This window comes from Balaenoptera physalus, assembly GCF_965194825.1.
Source record: "Balaenoptera physalus genome assembly, chromosome: 8".
Lineage (NCBI taxonomy): Eukaryota > Metazoa > Chordata > Mammalia > Artiodactyla > Balaenopteridae > Balaenoptera > Balaenoptera physalus.
In genome coordinates this window covers 119,913,100-119,939,480 of record NC_138887.1, presented here as the reverse complement: position 1 = coordinate 119,939,480, position 26,381 = coordinate 119,913,100, and the positions used below count along the sequence as shown (strand labels likewise).

Below are 26,381 nucleotides of genomic sequence, written 5' to 3'. Positions count from 1 at the left end.
GAAGAATACTTTCAGCATAATACCTTTTTGATAGCTTTATTAAGCTATAAATCACATACCATAAACTTCACCCATTTAAAGTATACCCTTGTGGGTTTTAGTTTATTTAGAGTTGTACAACTATTTTAATTTTAGAAAATTTTCATCGTCCCCAAAAGAAACTCCATATCCACTATCAGTCATTCTCCCCAGCCCCTGGCAACCACTAATCTACTTTCTGACTCTATAGATTTGCCTATTCTGAACATTTCCTATAAATGAAATCACACAATAGGTGGCCTTTTGTGAGGCTTCTGTCACTTAGGATAATGTTTTCAAGATTCTTCCCTGTTGCAGCAAGTGTGGGTACTTCATTCCTTTTTATTGCCATGTAATATTCTATTATGGAAATGTATACCACTTTTTAAAAATTCCATCCGTTGAAAGACATTTAGGTTGCTTCCAATTTGGGGCTATTATGAATAATGCTGCCATGAACACTCATATATTTTTTATGTGGAGATTCTTTAAAAAATAAGGTTCAAAGAGGGAATTTCCTGGCGGTCCAGTGAATGGGATGCCAGCGCTTCCACTGGGGGGGTGGGGGACGCAGGTTCCATCCCTGGTTGGGGAACTAAGATCCCACATGCTGAGTGGGCACAGCCAAAAAATAAAAAATAACCAAGTATTTTTAAAAATATAGGGTTCAAAGACAAGCGAAACTAAACATTGTATGCTAAAGTTAGAAAAAGAAGGTATCAGCAGATTTGGGGAAGTTCTAATCAGTTCACTAAGGTTCATTTTTAATGCGTCTCATAACATCATAGGTTACCGTAATTATAACATATACACGCGAACGCATAGGAATAGGGCAGTCCGGCCTCAACATTTTGTAAAAGTTTAATGGTTGGGTGTGGGGGAGGCACTAGCCTCTAAAACCCCCAGTAGGTCTTGGTTTCTGGGGGAGACCTGGGTTCTTCTGATTTCTCATGTAAATTCCTCCATGGCGCTCCCACTTTCCAAATGTGTTCCTTTCTTGAGTATTTTTTGAGTTCCGCTGGGTAAATCAGCCTGCTTCTGGGCTCTGCTGAGCCCCCCACGTCATCTGTTTTACTGGGTCCACAGACCCATCCCCATTCACCAGCTTTCTAGCTTCAGAAATTGTGTTGCTATTGTCTCTTCCCCCCTCTTTGTCTTTATGAGTTTTTACTTTTTCCCCTTTTCTGTCATTGCAGTTTGGTTTCAGGAGGAATTAGAAGCAAACGGGTATGTTCGACTGCTGTGGTTACCCAGAGATTTTATAATGTACGTTGTCAGGGTTTTTTCTATTACTTGCCCCTAAGGGCATCCTGATCTGACATGTTATCAGTAGTATTTTCACATAGAAATATTCTATAACATGATATTTAGTATTCCCTCTTACAGATATATAATTATTTAATCATTCTTGAATATGTGAGTGGTTTCCAATTTCCTGAATATTTTAAAAAGTAGAATATAGAAATAGATTTGCTGCAACGTTTTCACGATATCAAATGTCTCAAGGAGGTTTTTTCCAATCGATACTCCTGCTCTCAGTGGAGAAGAATATCAGTATCTTCACACCAATAACAGAGAGTATTTACTTTATTTACACCTTATATTTATTTTCTAATTATATTCGTTTGAAAAACCTCAGAAAAATAATATCAAGAAATAGAGTAGTCATAATCCCACCACCCAGAGATCTCTACTATTAATATTTGGAGTATATCATTCTAGACTTTTCTCTATATGTGTATACACATTGTTTGTGAGATAGTGTTTGGCTTTTTGTTTCGATTTGTTCTGGTTTTTTCCTTACTGTACATGCTGTTTTATACTTTGTTTACTTGACAGTGTGCTATGGACACCTTTCCACATCAATACGGATCTAATCATTGTCAAAGCTCTGTATACCGTAGTTTGCTTAACCCACCCTATTGATGGATATTTAGATTGTGTACATTTTTTTCTAAATCCTTATACATATAGCTTTGTAGTAGTCCAATTTTTTCCTTTAGATAAATAAAGAGATATCGCTTGGTTAACAGATGGTTACTTTTTTGAGTTCTCAGTACGTTACTGTGCACTGCTGAAGGCTGTAGAAAAAGCAGAGCCAGGAGGGCTCTGACAGTATCGTTTGATCTTCTACATAATTCAGTTCCTGGACTTTTAACTGGTGTGAACTAATGAATTTACATTTTGCCTACTCTGGCAAAATGTGTAATCTGTAATTTCAAACTCTTGCTAAGCTAAAGAGAGAGGCACTTGACCCTGCCTATATTCGTATTTACGTAACATAAAGTTCAGATTTCAACCATCATGGGAGCTGCAATAATGCTATAATTCATGTGAGTGCTATTCAAAACACAAATTATTTAATAACAGATTATTCAAAATTTAGGAAGTTTGCATCTGTTTTATATAGTATGTCTAAATTAAGAATATGGGTTAATGTTTAGAGTATTCTTAGTCTGATGTATTATATTACATTGAATATGAAGCCTTAAATTGACATGAATTAACCTATACATCTTTAAATATTTGCAAAATTATATTTTATATGAGCCTGTAATAAATGACCATATTACAATTCAGAAGCTGAAAAGTATAGTGAGAGTTGCCATGGAAACCTTAATGTGATATCCCCTTGCTTTCATTTAAATTTCATTTTTAATATTGCATTAACATTTTTGCATTTAATGGATAGATATTTGAATTAATATTGAAGTGCTCTCTCTAATATAAATAAAATATAAGAAATGAAAATGTGATTTTTCTTCCAATGAACAAATGAACATATAATCCGAGATCTCATAGAAATAACAGCACTTGAGTTTTAAATTATTGGATTTCATTCATTTATTTTGAAATTTCTTAAAGGATCCCTTTTAAAAGATTAAGAAATATTTATGGATAGTCACATAACTCATGTCTTTAACATTTCAAATAGGTTTCAGAATTTCCTGAAGGTTATTTGTGGGCAATTTACTTCACTTTGCCTTGATTTATTCTGTATTTTTCAGATTAGATGACCTCTGAGGCCTATCCTACCTCTGTAAGTCCGTATTAGTGTACTGGTCATTTATAGGTTGATACACTTAATCTTCCTTAAAACAGAATACCATATTACCAAATACAGATTTGTCTATTTAAGTTTATTATATAAAAATCTAACTTATGCTAGAGATATAAGGTATTTTTTTATTACCAAGGATTCTTGACTATACTAAGTATTCACACAGATTATATGTGAATAGTGTGGTTAAAATTGAAATAAATATATAAAATGTATGGACAACAGAATCTGTGGTGCGAAGGGGTTCTTAGGTATCAGGAGTCTTACTTAGGTTCTCTCTCATGCACTACAGTCAACTAGGTCTTGACTATATGCAAATCATTTAATCTCTTGTGTATAAAACAAAAAGAGTAGGGAATTCCCTGGTGGTCTAGTGGTTAGGACTTGGTGCTTTCACTGCAGTGGCCCGGATTCAATCCCTGATGGGGGAACTAAGATCCCGCAAGCCACTGGCCGCGGCCAAACAAACAAACAAACAAACAGAGTAAATTGGGATCACTGGGCTTCTTTTCTACTCACATACTCCCTAAGTGAAATTTGGAAAATTAAGTATTGCCTTATACCTTTTGAATTGACCTTCAGAACTTTAATTCATAAGTTTAGATAGTGGCAAAAAGTTTGATTTCTGACACATTAACACTTTAAAATAAAATATTTATTAAATATATCCAATGAAATCTACATATCATAGCAATTTTATACCTACCACCCTTTTTTTAAATACAAAAGTACAGCTTGTATTAATACTGTGTGATTCCACTTATGTGGGTTTTGTAGAGTGATCAAATACATAGAAAGTAGAAGGGTGGTTGTCAGGGGCTGGGGGGAGGGGGAGATGGGGAATTGTTTAATGGTTATAGAGTTTCAGTTTTGCAAGATAAAGAGTTCTGGAGATTGTGCGAATGTGCTTAACACTACTGCACTATACACTTAACGATAGTTAAGATGGTAAATTTATGTTATGTGTATTTTAACACCTTTTTTTAAAATAAATTTATTTATTTATCTTATTTTTGGCTGCATAGGGTCTTTGTTGCTGCACACAGGCTTTCTCTAGTTGCGGTGAGCGGGCTTCTCATTGCGGTGGCTTCTCTTGTCACGGAGCATGGGCTCTAGGCGCGCAGGCTTCAGTAGTTGCAGCACGTGGGCTCAGTAGTTGTGGCTCGCAGGCTGTAGAGCGCAGGCTCAGTAGTTGTGTCGCGCGGGCTTAGTTGCTCCGCGGCATGTGGGATCTTCCCGGACCAGGGCTCAAACCTGTGTCCCCTGTATTGGCAGGCAGATTCTCAACCACTGCTCCACCAGGGAAGCCCTACCACCGGTTTTTAAATTAAAAATAGATTTAAAAGGAAAGCTTGTATTTAATAGTCAAAATTTTTACATCATTACTAGTTTCCTGAATTCCTTACCCCTACAGAAGTTTGATCTAACATATTTTTTATATTTAAAAGTCCATTACTGACTGTTGACCTGATCACATGTGTCTGCAACAAAAATATGTATATAAATTTAAATTAGAAGCAATTTTCTCCTGTGATCTTAAGGTTCAAAGTATTAAATAACTGAATAATTACTACAGCTCTTAGTAGAACACAGTTGGTTGAAACAATCTATGTATTTCAAATATTGATAAATAATGGGTAACACAAAGTAAATGTGCTGGAAATGTATTTCTTCATAAGCTGTATAAGTTGAAGCTGCATATTATAAGTACATAGTAGTTCTGAATAAATGAACAGAATTAGTTGATGGGTAGCATCAGGAAGGAGACTTGCCCTAATTTAAAAAATAAGTATGGATTTTAAAATCCAGTAATCTAAAAGTTAGTGAAATTAGAACATTAATATGAAAGTCTAACTTAGCTTGAATATATGTTTCTTTCATTGGAAGTTCATCTGTCAGAAGTAAACATGGAAATATTCATCCCTCTTCTTTGAAATAGACAACTGAGACAAGCACATGGCCAAAGTTCCTTCCCCTTGTCAAGAACTCAGAAAATGCAGAGAAAGTGCATTTTGTAACAAATTGGGATTTCTCAAGATGATGTTTATAAATCTTGACTATTTGAATTATTGGATGGATAGATAGGTAGGTAGGTAGGTAGGTAGGCAGGTAGGTAGGTAGTAGGTAGAGGACATAAATCCTTGCCATTTTATTGCCTGGATGAAGTGAGCATCCTCTGCCTTCAATATTTTGTGTAGATGCCTCTTTGCTCACATGGTATTCTCCTTCAGAAGTGATGCCTTCTTCTAAATAATCAGAGATGTTAGTTAGGTCATTAAAAGAATTGTGTTTTCTCCACTGATGCACTGTATAAGCTATCCCACCATTAATGAATAAGAGAGGGGAAAGCATGAAAACCTGCTGTGGGTTTATGCTTCTTTGATTAAAGGAATCCTCACAGACACCAGTATTTCAGACTGATCGCCCACCACCACCCGCTGACTTGCCTTCTTTTTGGGGGGCAGGTGCCTCGACAGCAGTGGACCGTAGTAAGATTTGGTATGGGTGATAGGTATGCCTTTCTTGTGTAAAATGAGTAGGTACACTTTATTCTATAAAATGAGAGTATCTTGTGATGTTTCCATGCCACTGATAACTGTAAAAGAGCAATTGAAGCATCCATGACCCAACAAGGACAAGACAATGAAGGGCTCAAACTATGTCCAGCAGGCAACTCAGAACAGCCAAAATGCTTGGCTGAAAGGGAGGGCAAGCTGGAATAGGTGGCAGGAAATGACACCAATACTAGTTACAAATTTGGGGCCAGCTACAGCGGCAGAGAGTGGGTCTTGGTGTGCTTCAAGGAGATGAGTGGCTGTTACCATTAAGATGACTCTTTCCTTTCTTCTGGAGAGGAAGTGAGGGCATTGTGCTCTCTTATGAGATCTGGATATCGTAAGAGGATATGAGTAGATCCAAGTGGTGCAAGGGGTTGACTATATCTTGCTCTGTGGTGTGCCAACCAAAATCTGCACAGCCATGCCTATTTCACCCCACTGCCCCCTACCCCCTTACACACACACACACACACACACACACACACACACACAGCAACACTAGCAGTGGCTCGTAGTTCTCCGAGGTTGTGGACCCGGTAACAGCTGCTGCCACCATAGCCCTGCAAATCAAGGAGCCCCATCCACCAACTTGACAATGAAGACCATCTGCTGTGCCTGCCCACTGGCCTCCCCAGTAACTGCCTGGAGAGGCCAGGTAGCACAACCTGGAAATTTAGGGGCCTTAATGTCCTCTGAGGCTGACTGACAAATGAGAGTTCAGGAAAGGAAGGGAACTGTTATATAAGTTATTTTCCCTTCCTCCCCCTGAATGGACTGCTCCTAGACACAGTACTTTATATCAGCGCACTGAAGACACCCTGTGAGACCAAGCTGACTCTGTTAGGAGGCCGTGGCAAGCCTGCCGTGTGCCCCTGTATATGCTCTTCTGACTCCCCTTTCCCCTCACTAATAAATTATTAGTATGTTTGCTTTGCCTCATGTTCTTTTCCTGGGGAGCACGGGCTAAGACAGTGCTGTACAAACATTTTTCTGTATATCTATGATTAATTCTTTACACTAAATCCCTGGAAGTGTTAACTCTATTTAAAATAAGGCCATGGGAATTCCCTGGAGGTCCAGTGGTTAGGACTCAGTGCTTTCACTGCTGAGGGCGCGGGTTCGATCCCTGGTCGGGGAACTGAGATCCCATGCCAAAAATAAAATAAGACCATTTTTGTCAACTTGTAAATAATTGTATGTTTGCTATTCTGATTTTAAAGTAATATATGTTATCACAGACATTTTACAGAATAAGAAAATTAAAAGTTATATTAACTTTATTGGTGTATATACTCTCTCAGATTTTCTTAAGCATTATAATAGTTAAAAAACATTATTTCACTAGTTGATTCCAGAGTTTCTTATAAGGAAAAAAAATGTATCAGCTTAGAATTAGATCATTGTTAAATGTGGGAGATGAGACCTAAAGGCATAATCTGGAAACAAACAGGAAAACAAAGATCCTTTTTTTCCTTTGTTTTAAAAATCAAAACTGGGACCATATTGACTGACAGACTTTTATAACATGCTTTTTTTTCTCACTTAATATTTTGTAATTTTTTTCACATCATTAAATTTTATGTGATTACAGTTTTTAATGCCACATGATATATCATGGATCCATAATTTATTAACCAATTCTCAACTGTTGGATATTTCTTTCTTTGCTTTTTCCTTTTAAAAATTGTTCTGTGTTTTGGTGACATTCCTATGGATATAATCTTTGTACTACTGTGTAATTATTTTCATAGGATAAATCCTTTATCTAAAGGAAAGGTTATACCAGTTTAAATTCTTAACAACTGTACACGAGGACACTAGATTCTTTACACACTTACCAACCACAAGTACTATCTCTCGCTTTAATCTTTCTCATGCTGCTCTCTGCAAAAGTGTATCTGATTTTACTTTGCATTTCTCTGGTTATTAGCAAGATCAAATACAATTTTGGATGTTCATGGCCATTACTGTTTCTTTTGTGAATTGTCCACAATACGGGTCTGTCTTTTGTAATGTTTTCATCTCAATTTGTCACTTGTCTTTGTTTATAGTATCACATGTATTTTTCTGCATAATTGGAGTCATTTTGAGAAAAAACATAGCAACACTTCATTTATTCACAGTCATTCCTTTTAGAGAATTTTCCAGTCAAATGAATATTAAATCTTTCGAGTCCCAACCTAAATGTCCCTTTCTCCACAAAGTCTTCCATGACTTCCTCTAATTTAGGTCTGAGTCACTCTTTCTTTCCTGTGTGTTTTGACATGTGCAGTAACACTTCATTCAGACTTTCTTGTATTAAATATGTTTGCAAAGATATCTCGCTGTCGTAAGCTTTTAGAAAGCAGGAACGATATCTTATTCCTTTTAGTACAACTGAGGGCCCAGTAAGGTATCCTGCACATGATATATATTCAATACTGGGGGTTGAATTGATTTGTTAGCTCTATGAATACCAAGCCTTTTACATTTTAAAACATTTTTTATAGAAGTAGTTTTGAATTCTATATTTGCACATTTTCTTCAGCAGAGCTTATTAAAAGACAATTTAGGGTTTTTGATAACTGACCCTTATATGAAGATGATTTATAGGAATTTACTATATAAGACACTGATGCCTTCAGAGGTTTATAGTGCTACAGCCTATATAACTAAGTGGCCCTAGGTGCTTTTGGATTATGTATTCCTCTCTAAAGACACCTCTCTGCTGAATTATGACTGTGTCCAGTATTCTCCAGACAAGCAAGACTGTTAGAATTAAATCTAAAATTGGACTTAAATACCCTTTAAATTTATATCTAGGTTGGTTCCCAACTAGGTTCCAGATCACTGAGGTTGCCATGTATATGAACTCTGTGCTCATTAATATTCACCGGAACACTTTTTTTGTGCCCTACTTCTCTGAGTCTTGTCATTACGTAAATCAAATCATGTTACCTCAAACTGTACAGAATGGATACCTGCCCTAACAATGTTCTTTTATAATTGGTACAATGTCATATGCATTATAAAGATCTGCATACTATTCTAGCATGATGTTGGACCTTTGCCATTGCCTTTTGAGAGCCTCTTCTGAGTGTCAGAACAATTCTTCAAAACTCGAAATAGACACAAGAGATGAGATTACTGGGTGTTCTTCCAATGCCCTGCCGGGCTTGCACCTTTGACTGTTTCATTTATATATTTTATTTATTTTTGGCTGCGTTGGGTCTTCGTTGCTGCACGTGGGTTTTCTTCTAGTTGCGGCGAGTGGGGCCTGCTCTCCGTTGTGGTGTGCAGGCTTCTCATTGCGGTGGCTTCTCTTTGTTGCAGAGCATGGGCTCTAGGCGTGCAGGCTTCAGTAGTTGTGGCTCGCGGGCTCTAGAGCGCAGGCTCAGTAGCTGTGGCGCATGGGCTTAGTTGCTCCGCAGCATGTGGAATCTTCCCAGACCAGGGCTCGAACCCGTGTTCCCTGCATTGGCAGGCGGATTCTTAACCACTGTGCCACCAGGGAAGCCCCCTTCGTTGACTAGGTTATTTGACATCTCTGTAGGAGCAGAGGTTAACTTGTAGATTTTTGTCTGGTTAGAGATACAAATAATTTCTGTCCAGTGGGAAAGGTAATCCTAGAGGTTGTGGGTTGTGGCCCTGTGGGACATTAACTAGTTTTGTATCTAACCTAGTAATCTTATCCTAACATTCCTTTTTAAATTTATTAATACTTAGCTGCTCCAATTCTCATTTGAACCCAGTCTTTTACCGTTTCCCTCATTAACTATTGAGTTGAATAGAATCATTCACCACGCGTTTATTTTATATGTGAGAGATTGTGTTTTCAGCCTTTTGAAAATTATTCTTTGGCATAATGTTAGGACCCCTCACTTTTACTTTAGCCTCCAAGTAGTTTAGGTTGTTTGGTAAACAAAAAAATATACTATTACTAACAAAAACCAGTCAGCTGGTATCCAATCCCAGCCAGCCTTTTTTTTTCCTTCTTCTTTCACTGTTGAGTACTTTTTCTGCTGTAACCTAGGCAAGATGGACTAGAGAGCTGCACCAGTATCATTCTTTGTGTTAATCCATCTGCCAACAACATTCATGAAGCCCCGTGTGTGAAGAGCATGGCCCTGGAGGACACAGTGAACGTGCAGTCAAAGGGGGGATGTGGCTGCATAGTTTCATGGTACTGTTTTCAACTAGAATCCTGCTCGGCCAAAGCATGAGGGGAAAAAATCCACGAGGATGGTGAAATGAAGCTAATACATTAACATTTTGCCAGATAAACAAAGTTCCATGTAGCATTAGCTAAGTTATCATTCAAAAATGATCATTTTGTTGTTGGGTTTTTTTTAACTGAATGGATAATAACATAGTAGGACTAACACATTTGGACCTTAGACTCAGACCTCTGATATGAGAGAGTCGCAAGAAAATGTTTCTTTTAGGAAAAGCACCGTGAGAACTATGGCTGACGGAGAATGTTTTACTCCAGACAAATATCAATTCTATCATTTTATTCAATTTAGATTGAGCTTCAATGCCCAGCTCAAATCCTGTGTGCTCTGTGAAGATTCAGTGATCAACCAAGACAGAGTTAACTTCTGCACACTTGTTTGTATCCCTCATTTGAGACTTATATATTGTCTTGACCATTATTTTTTTTAAAAAAAAAACTTTATTTATTTATTTATTTATTTTATATTTATTTTTGGCTGTGTTGGGTCTTCGTTTCTGTGCGAGGGCTTTCTCTAGTTGCGGCGAGCGGGGGCCACTCCCCATCGCAGTGCGCGGGCCTCTTCACTATCGCGGCCTCTCTTGTTGCGGAGCACAGGCTCCAGACGCGCAGGCTCAGTAGTTGTGGCTCACGGGCTCTAGAGCGCAGGCTCAGTAGTTGTGGCACACAGGCCCAGTTGCTCCGCGGCACGTGGGATCCTCCCAGACCAGGGCTCGAACCCGTGTCCCCTGCATTGGCAGGCAGATTCTCAACCACTGCGCCACCAGGGAAGCCCCTTGACCATTATTTTTATGTGCATCTAGTTTTTCTCTCAGTCTAGACTATAAATTCCTGGGGAACAAGTTTTGTTTCCTATACTTTTATGTCTTTCACAGTGTTGGTTATATAGAGCCACTCAATAATCAGTAGCTGTTGGTTGGTTCATAGGAGAGCAGATCACTCTTGGCCAATGTTGGTAGAAAAAGTGCTATAGCCTGACCTTTTTTTTTTTAAGATAACCAAGTTCATTGGCAAGTGATACATTTATTTCTCTGAATGATCTTGAGGTAATGCATGCAGTCTCCTGTACAGCATTTTTTAACTATCCACAGCCATTACTGCTGTTTTCTTTATACTGCACTATGCTTAAAATTGGAGTTGTATGTATTTAGCAGAGAGCTTATGAAACTACTCTTGAATTTTCAATGTAGTATTAAACGTGACCCATCTAATGAAGAGCAGGACGTGCACAGGGAGAACAAATCTAACTCCGTAGAATAACATGCACTTTACATTCGGTTGAATGGAACATTTACTAAAGCCACGTGCCCGGTTTCTCATGGCAGCTAGTTAGAATCTTACAAAGTCTAATACATTAGAGAATTAGAGTAGACTCTAACAGGATATGTGGATTATTTCCTATTTTAAAGATAGCCTGTCTCCCAGTCACGAAAATTAAGGTTTTGTAAAGAGTATATATCCTCCATAACACATATCTTAGTCCTTTGCTCATAGGAGTTTATTAAAAATTCCTTGACTGAGTCATTAGGGTAAGCTGTGAGCTAACACATGGACAGCATAAGGGACCACTTTATCCTGTGTGATCGTGAACCCTCTTCCAAGTCCAAGTACATTTTAGGGTGACTCTATTATAAAAGTCCTAAATAAGGCAAGAATATTATGGCACAAAAGGATAAAACTCTTGGTGTTTTTCAACCAGTGATTCTCAAACTTTACTGTATATACAAATTACCAGAGGATTTTGTTAAAATGCAGATTTTGATTCTGTGTGTCTGGGGTGAGGCCTGAGATTCTTTATTTCTAATAAGTTCCCAGGTGGTGCTACTGGTGTTGGTCTGGGATTGCACTGTGATAATCATGGCCTGAGAGAATCTGGGACTTTCAGACCCCTCAGTGCTGCTGCCCTAGAATCTACCCTCTTCCTGAAACTCTTTTATCATTTTCTCTTCTTCATGTTCTAGCCCATAGGGCCATTATAACTTCCCCCCACCAGTGATCCCTGTTATTTCACCAACGCGAAATAGGACTCAGCCCCCTTCCTTTTCTTTTTTTTTTTTTGTTTAATTAATTAATTTATTTAGTTTTGGCTGCGTTGGGTCTTTATTGCGGTGCACGGGCTTCTCGTTGCGGTGGCTTCTCTTGTTGCAGAGCATGGACTCTAGGTGCGTGGGCTTCAGTAGTTGTGGCGCATGGGCTTAGTTGCTCCGCGTCATGTGGGATCTTCCCAGACCAGGGCTCGAATCCATGTCCCCTGCATTGGCAGGCGGATTCTTAACCACTGCGCCACCAGGGAAGCCCAGCCCCCTTCCTTTTCAATAATGAGCTATTTGTGATGGAAAAAATGGAGCAAGATTAGGAAGTGAAGTATCAGATGCTCCCCAGACATGAATTCCCTGCATTTGAGATTATTCAAAAAAAAAATTTGGATTTTTTACATCATAGACAAGGATTTACCTATAACCCATAGTAGAATTTAATTGCAGTTACTGGGATGAAACATCAAGCTGAAATTCTGTCCAACAATATGGCTTTTTTCACGTGGAAAATTGGAATCCTTGGAGGATAGTAACCAGAGGACTATTTATCTGCTGGTTTTCATTTGGAAAATAACTCCGACCACACTACAGTAACATGCAAATGGAAAGCCTCCTTGATGCCCTTTAAAATCCTGGCTCCAGATGTAGATCTCAAATATGTTTTAATGTGAGATAGTGAGGAAAAACCAAAAGAGTGAAAGAACAGCACTAAATAGTCTTCAGCTAAGTAAACACTCTCTTGCATGGATACAGGTTTAACTTAAGCCTCCTTATGAGCTACCCCGGTTACCTGAGACCTAGAAGACTTTGTGAGTCGTTTCCAGAGTGATCCTTCTTTTGTTTTTACTAAGGAGAAAAATGGGAAGCTAAGAGCGCTCTTGCACTGCCATAAGGGAACACCTGGATAAGAATTGGGAATCTCCTCTAGAAAACTCCCCTCACCTGGCCTCGTACTTCTTTGGTTTCCACTGGTACTCTAGAACTACTTGGGGGAATATTGCCATACTGAGCAGAGTACCCAGAAGATATTAGTTAGTAAAATGAAGTCTTTCTACTTTGCCATTTCCAAACACAGAACTCGGATCTGGAACAAAATAGGCTTGATAATGCATTTGCCACAGGTGGAGACACATCATACAAGTTCAAGCTCTTTCTACTTGTAGGCCTGTACGAGGCTGGGATTGAGTGTGACTGTGCCTGTGGCACTGGCACATGCTGCACCTCCTGCTCTGATCTCTTCATCTCACCTCCTCCTGCTCATTGCAGCCGCTCACATCCTTTTCCCCCCTTCAGATAGTCACTGTCGAAGCTAAAGCTAACCTAGTTGCGGCGAGCGGGGGCTGCTCTTTGTTGCGGCACGCGGGCTTCTCATTGCGGTGGCTTCTCTTGTTGTGGAGCACGGGCTCTAGGCGTGCAGGGTTCAGTAGTTGTGGCATGTGGGCTCAGTAGTTGTGGCTCACGGGCTCTAGAGCGCAGGCTCAATAGTTGTGGCTCACGGGCTTAGTTGCTCCGCGGCATGTGGGATCTTCCCGGACCAGGGCTCGAACCCGTGTCCCCTGCATTGGCAGGCGGATTCTTAACCACTGCACCACCTGGGAAGTCCCAACAATACCCTCTTTTAATAGTTGGCAGTCTTAGGTTCAGAAATTAAGTAATTTATCCAAGAAGAGCAACTAATAAATTGAGTTAAAATCAAATATAAACTCATTTAAATCTAAGCCCTACCAGAAGAACGTGGCAGTCCACTTCTGATGGGATACAAACCCCAGGGCTACACATCAGCACTTTTCCCCAACATGATGCCTGTGTTAGCTCTCCCCAAGATGCTGGTCTGAATTCTGTTACTGAGGCAGTTGTCAGGAGCACACACCCAAAGAGGTTACATTCACATTTCTGCTAGTGTCAGTGCAAGGTGGACACTGCTCTCGTGGCATCTCTCACACTCACCTCACACCTGTTTCTCAAGTAAGGGAGAGGCACATTTCATTTCCCCAGAGGTTTTTGAAGCAATTGATAAAGTGAGTTTGTTGGAGAGCCAAGTTTCCCAAGTTCCAACTTTGAATATTATGTTCACTGTCTCTCCTATTTTGGCCTCTGCAGTTTGAACAAATGTATTTTTGAAAGGTATTAATCTAATTATCTGTCCATGTATATTGATCTATTTATCCATCTGTTTACTTCCTATACCCCTGTACTGAAAATAATAGTCTCATACACAGAATTATTGGGGTCACATTTAGGTTTTTGCACTTAACTTAGACCAATTTTAAGAGAGACATTTTTAAAAAGCGGCTATGATGTTTAGAGTTTCAGAAATTTCCTCATTTAAAGAAACATTGGTGGGACTTCCCTGGTGGCGCAGTGGTTAAGAATCCGCCTGCCAGTGCAGGGGACACGGGTTCGATCCCTGGTCCAGGAAGATCCCACATGCCGTGGAGCCACTAAGCCTGTGCACCACAACTACTGAGCCTGCACTCTAGAGCCCGCGAGCCACAACAACTGAGCCCATGTGCCACAACTAGAGAAAGACTGTGCACAGCAACAAAGACCCAACGCAGCCAAAAATAAATAAATAAAATAAATAAATTTATTAAAATAAAAAAAAAAGACTCTGTGCTCCCAATGCAGGGTGCCTGGGTTCGATCCCTGGTCAGGGAACTAGATCCCACCTGCATGCTGCCACTAAGAGTTTGCATGCCACAACTAAGGAGCCCACGTGCCACAACTAAGGAGCCCTGGAGCCGCAACTAAGGAGCCCTGGAGCCACAACTAAGACCTGGTGCAACCAAATAAATAAATAAATAAATAAATTTTTTTTTAAAAAAAGAAACATTGGTTAATTAATTTTAGGGACTTCCCTCATGGTCCAGTGGTTACGAATCTTGACTTCCAATGCAGGGGACGCAGGTTCGATCCCTGGTCGGGGAACTAAGATCCCACAGGCTGCGGGGCAACTAAGCCCGCATGGTGCAACTACCGAGTCCACAACTAAGCCCATGCACTGTAACTAGAGAGAAGCCCGCTCGCCACAGCGAAGATCCTGCCTGCCGCAACTAAGACCTGATGCAGCCAAATAAATATATAAATTTTTTTAATTAAAAAAAATTAATTTTAAAAAGAAAAGAGTAAAGGGAGATTTGATGCCTGGTCTCAAATGTTTGAAGAACTGTTTAACACAAGAAGGATTAGACAGTTTATTTGCTTTCAAAACTGTTATCAATTGCTGACATATTTCAGGTCAAAATGACCTTTTAACATAAGCTGTCCAGCGTCAAACCATTTGCCTGTGTAGGAAGTCATAAATTGTCACCAAGGAGAGATTAAAGAACGATGAATCAAGGATATTTAGGTATGTCTTCATTGATTGAAAGGTTGACCTTACTGACATTAGAGGTCCCTTCTAAATCTTAAGATACAATTTAAGAAAATGAAAACACTAACTTTAAAAGATATATGCACCCCTATGTTCATAACAGCACTATTTACAATAGTCAAAGATATGGAAACAACCTAAATGTCCATAGACAGATGAATGGATAAAGAAGATGTGGTACATAAATACAATGGAATATTACTCAGCCATAAAAAAGAAGGAATAATGCCATATGCAGCAACATGGATGGACCTAGAGATTATCATACTAAGTGAAGTAAGCCAGACAGAGAAAGACAGATATCATATGATATCACTTATATGTGGAATCTTAAAAAAAAATGATACAAATGAACTTATTTACAAAACAGAAACAGACTCACAGACTTAGAAAACAAACTTATGATTACCAAAGGAGAAAGGTGGGGAAGAGGGATAAATTGGGAGTTTGGGATTAACATATACACACTACTATATATAAAATAGATAATCAACAAGGACTTACTTACTGTATAGCACAGGGAACTATATTCAATATAGTGTAATAACCTAAATGAGTAAAGAACCTGAAAAAGAATAAATATATGTATATATATATAACTGAATCACTTTGCTGCACACCTGAAACTAACACAACATTGTAAATCAACTATACTCCAATATAAAATAAGAATTTTTAAAAAAAGAGGAATAAAGGAGGGAAGGAGGAGGGGAGAAAATAAGTGATTTAATTGCCAAACACTTGGTGAGCAATTAGTTTAAAAGAATAAAAATTATGTCATTACATTAAAATACCTCTTTATATGAAAAATATTCAGCTATATATAGAGAGATGAAAAAGTCAAAAAATTTAAATACCAAGTAAAACACATAAAACATACACCATTGTGTTGTAAAAAATAATAATAATAAAAGATACAATTTTATCCCAAATAGAACATGAGATTTAAAAATAAATCTAAAAAATAAATCTAGGGGAGTTCCCTGGTGGTCCAGTGGTTAGAACTCAGTGCTTTCACTGCCAGGGCCCAGGTTCAACCCCTGGTCAGGGAACTAAGATCCCCACAAGCCTCACAGCATAGCCAAAAATAAATAAATAAAAGATTTTAAAAAATAAAAATAAATCTAATCCATGGAGATGATTTCTGGAATAATGATATGAGGAGCCTTTCCTAGTGAAACCACTCTAACAGGTAAAAATTACTTTTAAGAAACCAACTATTTTAAAGTCTCCGGAAATGTGTTAAGGGCATACAACAAATGAAGAAACATTGATCCAAGAAAATCTAAATCTTTCTAAGAGAGCAGGGAGAGTCTTTAGCACTTGAGGTACCACCTACTTCCTTCTCCCTCCTCCCTGGCCCAGTTCAGTGTGATGAAGCTCTACCCTGGGCAGATCCAGACAAGAACATAAGGCTTTCTCTCCCACCTCCCAGCTATCAGCTACGGTATCTTTCTGTGAAGGACAAGGCACCAGCATTTCTGATTTTCTCCCAAATACATGTTGAAGAAGCTTAATTCTTGGCAAAAGTGGCTGAGAGATCTGGGTCTTTCTTCTCTACCTAGTACCCACTCATAGGGTGAAAACTCTACCCCCAGGCACAATAGACCAAGAACACTGGGGCTCCAACAGTCTTCACCCCAGCTCAATTAAAGTGCAGATGATTTATGCCAGGAGAGAAAAGCCAAGAAGACCAGAGACTACTGCCCCACCCAGTACCCTGCTTATAAATCAGGCCTGTCACTCCAAGAGAAGCTGGCACTGTCACTCTGAGAAAAGCTCCAGAGTAATGGTACAGAGGCAAGCTCTAAGAATAGAGAGCTCCAGGGGGTTCCCTGGTGGTCCAGTGCTTAGGACTCCATGCTTTCACTGCCAAGGGTGTGGGTCAATCCCTGGTCAGGGAGCTGGTTCCTACAAGCCACGTGGCGTGGCCAAAAGTTAAAGAAAAAAAAAAAAAAAAAGAATGGAGAGCTCCAAAGGGATCTGACCTTATTTAGAATAGAATGTGAGGAAGTTCAAGCCTAAGAGTGCTCCCCAAAATAAAGGAAAATTTGGTGGTAAGCACTGAAGAGGAGGCTGGCAGATTCAGTAAAGCAAAAAGTTAAATTATAAACCAGCTGCAAGTTTACCAAAAAGAACCAAAGAATGAGACTGCTAAGAAGAGCCTACTGGGATAAGAGCAAAACCCAAAGACTGGCCTTAAAGACTACTCCTGCAGAGTGGCCTGAATTTAGTTGAATCGGAATGTGGCAAGATGTATGCTCCAGGGCATTGCTAAAGACAGTAGAGCAATTTGCCTGCAATGATTGAAGACTAACAGCTGGGTGTGATACCAAAAGTGACAGACAACTTTAAAAAGATCAGAAAAAGAGAAGTGACTATGTATGCCTAAGGCTGTACCCCCTGATGAGCAACTTCAGAGGGTGCACATAGCCAAGGAAAATAGATTTTAGTAAAATAGCCCTGCCAAGTTATTGAGAAAAATAAGCAAAACACAACAGTCCTTTTGGGGTGAGGGAGGGGGGATTAACACTGGAGTTACTACAGTATATTATCTAAAATGTCAAATTTAAAAAAAATTACCAGTTATGCAAAGAAACAGGAAAGTGTGACCATACACATGGAAAAAAAAAAAAAATCAGGCAACAGAAATTGCCTATGATGGGGCCAAATATTGGATTTAGCAGGCAAAAATCAAATCAACTATTTGAAGAAAAGTATGATCACACTGTCTAATCAAATGGAGAATATCAATAAGGAAATAGAAATCATAAGAAAAAAAACCCAAACAGTGCTACCAAACATTTAAATAATTAATACCATTCCTCACACTCTTCCAAAAAATAGAAGAGAGGGGAACACTTCCATACTCATTTTATGAGGCCAGCTTTACCCTCATATACAAAAACTAGGCAAGGACACTGCAGGAAAAGAAAATTACAGGCAAATATTCGTGATGAACATAGATGAAAAATCCTCAACAAAAATTAGAAAACTGAATTCAACAAAGCATTCAAAGGATCATACACCATGATCCAGTGGGATTTATTCCAGGGGTGCAAGGATGGTTCAACATCCTCAAGTCAATCAGTGTGATACACCACATTAATAAAATGGAGGATAGGGACTTCCCTGGCAGTCCAGCGGTTGAGACTTCGCCTTCCAATGCAGGGAGTGTGGGTTTGATCCCTGGTCAAGGAGCTAAGATCCCACATGTCTCGTGGCCAAAAACCGAAACATAAAACAAAAACAATATTGTAACAAATTGAATAAAGAGTTTAAAAATGGTCCACATCAAAACAAATCTTTAAAAATAAATAAATAAATAAAATGAAGGATAATCGTATGATCATCTCAACAGATGCAGAAAAAGCATTTGGCAAAATTCAATATCCTATTCATGATAAAAACTCTCAACAGGGATTTCCGTGGTGGCACAGTGGTTAAGAATCCTCCTGCCAATGCAGGGGACACGGGTTCGAGCCCTGGTCTGGGAAGATTCCACATGCTGCAGAGCAACTAAGCCTGTGTGCCACAACTACTGAGCCTGCGCTCTAGAGCCCGCGAGCCACAACTACTGAGCCCACGCACCACAACTACTGAGCCTGCGCTCTAGAGCCCGCACACCACAACTACTGAAGCCCACGTGCCTAGAGCCCGTGCTCCACAACAAGAGAAGCCGCTGCAATGAGAAGCCTGCACACCGCAACGAAGAGTAGCCCCTGCTCGCCGCAACTAGAGAAAGCTCACGCGCAGCAACGAAGACCCAATGCAGCCAAAAATTAATTAATTAATTAATTAATTTAAAAAAAAACCTCTCAACAAAGTGGGCATAGAGGGACCATTACTCAGTGTAATAAAGACCATATGTGACAAGCCCACAGCTAACATCAAATTCAATGGTGAAAAGCTTTCAGCTTTTCCTTTAAGATCAGGAACAAGAAAGGATACCCACTCTTGGCACTTTTATTTGACATAGTACTAGAAGTCCTAGCCAGAGCAACTGGTCAAGAAAAGGAAATAAAAAGCAATCCGTATCAGAAAGGAAGAAGTAAAACTGTCACTATTTGCAAATGACATGATATTATATATAGAAAACCCTAAAGATTCCACCAAAGAAAACCTGTTAGAACTAATAAATTCAGTAAAGTTGCAGGATACAAAATCAAGGTACAAAAATTTTCTATACACTGACAACAAACTATCAGAAAGAGAAAGTAAGAAAACAATCCCATTTAAAATTGCATCAAAAAGAATAAAATATCTAGGCATAAATTTAACCAAGGAGGTGAAAGACCTGTACACCAAAAACATACTACACAAAGCAATCTACAGATTCAATACAATCCCAATTAAAATTCCAATGGCATTTTTCACAGAAATAGAGCAATCCTTAAAGTTGTATGGAGCCACAAAAGACCCCAAATAGCCAAAGCAATCATGAGAAAGAAGAACAGCACTGGAGGCATCACGCTCTCTGATTTGAAACTATATTACAAATCTATAGTAATCAAAACAGTATGGTTAGCATAAAAACAGACACATAGAACAAGGGAATAGAATAGAGAGCCCAGAAATAAGCCCACACATATATGGTCAGTCAACTTACAACAAAGAAGTCAAGAATGTACAATGGGTAAAGGACAGTCTCTTCAATAAATGGTGTTGGGAAAACTGACCAGCTACATGCAAAAGAATGAAACTGGACCAGTATCTTACACCATATACAAAAATTACCATACACAAAAATTAACTCAAAATAGATTAAGGATCTGAATGTAAGACCTGAGACCACAGAATTCCTAGAAGAAAACATAAGCAGTCGGCTCCTTGACATCAGGCTTGGTGGTGATTTTTTTAATCTGACACCAAAAGCAAAGGCAACAAAAGCAAAAATAAACAAGTGGGACTACATCAAACTAAAAAGCTTCTGCACAGGAAAGGAAACCTTCAACAAAATGAAAAGGCAGCCTGCTGAATGGGAGAAAATATTTGCAAGTTATATATCTGATAAGGTGTTAATATCAAAAATGTATAAAGAATTCATACAACTCAATAGCAAAAAACAAACAAAAACTCCAAACAGGGAATTCCCTGGTGGCGCAGTGGATAAGAATCCGCCTGCCAATGCAGGGGACATGGGTTCGATCCCTGGTCCGGGAAGATCCCACATGCCGCAGAGCAACTAAGCCTGTGCGCCACAACTACTGAGCCTGCGCTCTAGAGCCTTCGAGCCACAACTACTGAAGCCCGCGCTCCACACCAAGAGAAGCCACCGCAATGAGAAGCCTGTGCACCGCAACGGAGAGTAGCCCCCGCTCAACGCAACTAGAGAAAGCCCACGTGCAACCCACCGCAGCCATAAATAAATAAATACATTAAAAAAAAAAAAAAAAACTCCAAACAATCTGATTAAAAAATGGACAGAAGATCTAAGTAGACATTTTTCCAAAGATGGCCATACAGATGGCCAACAGGTACATGAAAATGTGCTCAACATCACTAATCATCAGGGAAATGCAAATCAAAACTAAAATAAGGTATCACCTCACACCTGTTAGAATGGCTATCATCAAGAAGACAAGAAATAACAGGTACTGGGGGAATCCTTATACACTGTTGGTGGGAGTGTAAATTGGTGCAGCCACTATGGAAAACAGTATGGAAGTTCCTCAAAAAACTGAAAATAGAACTACCATATGACCCAGCAATTCCACTTTTAATATTTATCGAAAGAAACTGAAAACACTAACTCGAAAAGATACATGCACCCTCATGTTCATTGCAGCATTATTTATAATAACCAAGATATGGAAACATCTAAGTGCCCACTGATGGATGAATGGATAAAGAACATGTGATGTAAATATTATTCAGGCATAAAAAAAGAATGAAATCTTGCTATTTGTGACAACACGGATGGAGTCTGAGGGCATTAAGCTAAATGAAGTAAGTCAAACAGAGAAAGACAAATGTTTTATGATCTCACTTATATGTGGAATCTAAACAAAACAAACACACACACAAACAAGCTCAAAGAAACAGAGAACAGATGGGTGGTTGCCAGAAATGGCAATGGGGGCCGGACAGAATAGGTAAAGGGGGTTGAAAGGCACAGACCCAGCTACCAAATAAATAAGTCACGGGAGACAATGTGCTGCGTGGGGACTGTAGTTGATAATACTGCATTAGAGATTGGAAAATTGCTAAGAGAGTAAAGCTCAAATTCTCATCACAGAAAAAAAAATTTTTAACTGTTTATGTTGACAGATATTAACTAGACTTACTGTGGTGATCATCTCACAGTATATACAAATATCAAACCGTTATGTTGTATACCTGAAACTAATGTCATATGTCACTTACACCTCAATTAAAAACAACGTATAACTATCCAAACATGATAGAAATTTACTTATCATTCATTTAAGTCCAAAATTGGGGTTTTTAAAGGAAAAAGAAGAAAAACTGAGAAGCTTCGAGGTACTGAAAAATAAACAAATCAAAAGGGAGACCAGAGGGACTTCCCCGGCGGTCCAATGGTTAGGACTCTGTGCTTCCACTGCCAAGGGCCTGGGTTCGATCCCTGGTTGGGGAACTAAGATCCCACAAGCTGCGTGGTGCGGCCAAAAAAAAAAAAAAAGAAAAGGCCTTCCAACTGCAGTTTCTACAACGACCAGCCCTGTCTCGGCTCCTTGACTTCCTGAGGCCCAGCTGTTCCATGTTTCCTAGGTTCTGAGGCACACATAACCTTACCCAAAAAATCTTCCTAACCACATGAGGCCTACCCAAATATCTACAAAAATACAACATAATAGCTTATTCAGTCTCCGCCCAAGAAACCAGTACCCTGTGTAAAAACATTGCCTGTCAACAGTTTACTTTGATGCAGAGCAAAGAACGGGACACTGGTTTGATTCTTCACAAATCTTAGCTTGGCCACCAAGCAATATTACCTTCCAACTCCACCATCCTGAGAAATTTCTTACTTTCCCACCATGTCAAACCTTTGGAATTAATGCTGCAAATCAACAAACGAATTTTTAGAATTAGACGTATAGAACAATGAGATATAATTGAGAAGCCGGTACTTCACCTTTTTGGTCAAATGAATTCTGACAGGGTGCCAAGATAATTCAATGGAGAAAGAACAGTCTTTCAACATATGGTGCTAGGACAACTGGACTGCCACCAGCAAGAGAATGAAAGTGGACTCCTTCCTCACACCATACACAAAAATTAACTTTAAGGATCATAAACCTAATTGTAAGAGTTAAAACCATAAGACTCTAAAAAGAAAACAAGCCTGCAAATACCTTCATGACCTTGGATTAGGCAATAATTTCTTAGGTATGACACCAAAAGCACAAGTAACAAAAGAAAAAAATAAATTGGACTTCATCAAAATTAAGACTTTTTATGCTTTAACAGACACCATCAAGAAAACGTAAGGGCAACCCACCAAATGGGAGAAATATTTGCAAATCATATATCTAAAAGACTTGTATCTAGACTGTATAAAGAATTCTTATGACTAAATAATTTTTAAAAAATGAATAACCCAATTTAAAAATGGGCAGCTCTTTCCCAGCTGGAACCATGGAAGGTGCAGAAGAGAAGAAAAAGAAGGTTCCTGCTGTGCCAGAAACCCTTAAGAAAAAGCAAAAGATGCTTCGAAAGGCAAGGCGGAAGCTTATCTATGAAGAAGCTAAGCACCATCACAAGGAATACAGGCAGATGTACAGAACCGACATTCGAATGGCTAGGATGGCAAGAAAAGCCGGCAACTTCTATGTACCCGCAGAACCCAAATTGGCATTCGTCATCAGGATCAGAGGTGTCAATGGTGTGAGCCCAAATGTTCGAAAAGTGTTGCAGCTTCTTCGCCTCCATCAGATCTTCAGTGGCACCTTTGTGAAGCTCAATGGCACCTTTGTGAATTCTCAGCATGTTAATGAACGTGCTGAGAATTGTGGAACCGTACATTGCGGGGGGGCACCCAAACCTGAAGTCAGTAAATGAACTGATCTACAAGCGTGGTTATGGCAAAATCAACAGGAAGCGAAGTGCCCTGACAGATGACGCCTTGGTTGCTCCATCTCTTGGCAAATATGGCACCATCTGCAGGAAGGATCTGATTCATGAGATCTATACCATTGGAAAACATTTCAAAGAAGCAGACAACTTGCTGTGGCCCTTTAAATTGTCTTCTCCACAAAGCAGAATGAAGAAAAAGACCGCCCATTTGGTAGAAGCTGGAGATGCTGGCAACAGGGAAGACCAGATCAACAGGCTTATTAGAAGGATGAACTAAGGTATCTGCCATGATTCTTTTTGTAATCTGGTCAGTTAATAAACAGTGACTGCTTTCAAATTGGAACAAAAATAAAAATAAATTAAAATGGGCAAAGGATCTGAATAGACCTTTCTCCAAAAAATGGCTAATAATCTCATGAAAAAGTGCCCAGTGACATTATCCATCAGGGAAACGCCAGTCAAAACCGCAGTGAGGTGGCACTTCACATCCCATCAAAAAGTAGATAATCATAAGTGTAGTGGAGAAAATGGAACCCACATACCTTGCAGGTGGCAATGTAAAATGTTGCGTCTGCTGTGGGAAACACTCTGGCAGTCCTTCAAAAGGTTAAATGTAGAGTTACCATAGGATGCAGCAATTCTAATCCTAAGAATATACCTGAGAGAAATAAAAACATATGTTCACACAAAAACGTGTACACAGATGTTTATGGCAGCATTATTCATAATAGCCAAAAAATGGAAACAACCCAAATGTCCATCAGCTGATGAATGGATAAATAAAATGTGGTATATCCATGTAATGTAATATTATTTGACAATGAAAAGGAATGAACTTTTCCTATATAGCACTGATACATATTATAAACTGGAGGAACCTTGAAAACATTATGTTAAGTGAAAAGAGCCAGTCACAAAAGGCCACATATTATACAATTTCGTTTACATGAAATATCCAGAATGGGCAAATCTATAAAGATAGGAAATAGATTAGTGATTGACCGGGGAATTCCCTGGCGGTCCAGTGGTTAGGACTCTGCGCTTTCACTGCCAGGGCCTGGGTTTGATCCCTGGTTGGGGAGCTAAGATCCGGCAAACCATGCGGCGTGGCCAAAAAAAAAAAAAGATTAGTGATTGACTAGGGGTGGGAGGTGGGGGGAAAATGGGAAGTGACTAGTAGTGGGTGTGAAATTTCCTTTCTGGGTTGATGAAAATGAAAAATTGATTGTGATGATGGTTGCACAACCCTGTGAATACACTGAAGCCCATTGAATTGTATACTTTAGATGAGTGAATGATATTTCTATAAAGCTGTTAAAAAAGAAAATAAAAGTATACCACGTGAGAATGTTTAAACAGTGGAAAGATATTACTTAATTTTTAAACAGTATTCCGCTTTACTCAAATGTGAAAGATGAGTGTTTTGCCAGGATTTCAGTTTTTTGATGTTGAAGTTGCCTTTACTAGGATGGAGTCAGATCCTCTTTGTGTTCATCTGAGAGCACTCAGGGCTTGGTCCCAAGTTCTCTACTTTGTTACTTTAGTGTGATTCTTCTACTCCTTTGCTTCCCATTAATTTCTGAGTCTACTGCTATGACTTAACCTCATACACTGGGTTGGATGTTTTTAAGTCTAGAGTCCTATTCACTGTGAAACGAAACCAGGGCTTTAAGGAAGATTTTGGGATTCTTAGAATGACAAGAGTTCAAATAAGGACAATGGAATCAAAGCAGAATAACAAGTAGCCAGCAAGTCCTGCTTTACTAGGTGAAGTACTCCTAAGAAGGGGGCAATTTAAATACCAGCTGGATTTCAGCGTTGTCCACTTCAAACTGAGATTGCCGGAGCTCCTGAAGCACGAGGACTTCCCTTAAAGTTAGGTAGAAATAGAATGTGAAAGTTTAAGATCAAGACCTTCTAGGATCTAGATTTTTATTTCAGAGTTCTTCCTTGTTAATTGCACAAAACTTACACATAATCAAATATATCGAGATTGAATGATATTCTAGTTACTAAAATGGGATTTTAGTTACTAAAGAGTAAAACTGTCCTGCAGTTTTGAGGTAGCAAAGTCTGTAACACCTGATACATCTGTTGATGTCTTTGTCAACACCTTCTCATACCCAGATTTCCAGGTAGCTCAGCAATTTCTGGATTACAGAAATTTACATAATTGAAAAGAAAAGAAAAAGTAGAGGGGAGAAATCAAAAGCATCCAGCTGAGATAAAGGATAAATAGGGAATGGAAAACAAAGGAAATAAAGAATAAAGAGACAAGTTTAGGGAAAAAATAGCAAAAGAATAGCAAAGGATAAGCAGTGGAGTAGAAACTGAGAGAATCAGATTCTAGGACCAGCTCTGCTATTAGTAAATTGTGTTGTCTTGGACAAATCACTTTCCTTCCCTTCTTCCAGCTTTACTGGCCCATATAATTAGATACTTGTCTTCCTTTGGGTCAAATGACTAAGTATGAGTTCTAAGCATAAAACAATGAGATTTGTTTTCCTTTGCAGTTTATAAAAACAGTCTCCTTACTCTATAATCAGGCTATTTTATGAAAACACTCTGAAAAAAAAATAATAGTTAAAAAAAAGTAAATTTGCCAGTCACTGACAAGTTCTATTCTCTTGATGGCTTCCTGAGCCCAGTCACTGAAATTTATCTGTCACTTTCAGGTTCCTGCATGACCTCATGCCGATTCAGCAACACATAGTAATGGTAAGAATTCCCTCCTACCAGTCTTCTAAACGAGAAGAGTTTTGATAACCAGTAAGCTTAGAGACATAACTGTACTGTATAATCCAGGTCATTTCCTCTGGGATCTTTCTGTGCCCTTCTGCAGCACTTCTTCTTAAAAAAAAAAAAGGCCCTTTAGGAACTTTTGGGTTTTTTTTTTGTTTGTTTATTTATTTTATGGCTGTGTTGGGTCTTCGTTTCTGCGCAAGGGCTTTCTCTAGTTGTGGCAAGCGGGTTCCACTCTTCATCGCGGTGCACGGGCCTCTCACTATCGCGGCCTCTCTTGTTGCGGGGCACAGGCTCCAGACGCGCAGGCTCAGTAATTGTGGCTCACGGGCCCAGTTGCTCC

The 26,381-nt window shown here is 39.1% G+C and overlaps 1 pseudogene across 1 annotated transcript; it reads left to right on the top strand.

Annotated features, from left to right (window-relative positions):
* Positions 1-14,632: 14,632 nt before the first annotated feature.
* On the top strand, positions 14,633-24,408 carry LOC309666390 (large ribosomal subunit protein uL30 pseudogene; annotated as a pseudogene). Its single transcript has one exon. The product of its transcript is annotated as a large ribosomal subunit protein uL30 pseudogene (transcript).
* Positions 24,409-26,381: the final 1,973 nt, after the last annotated feature.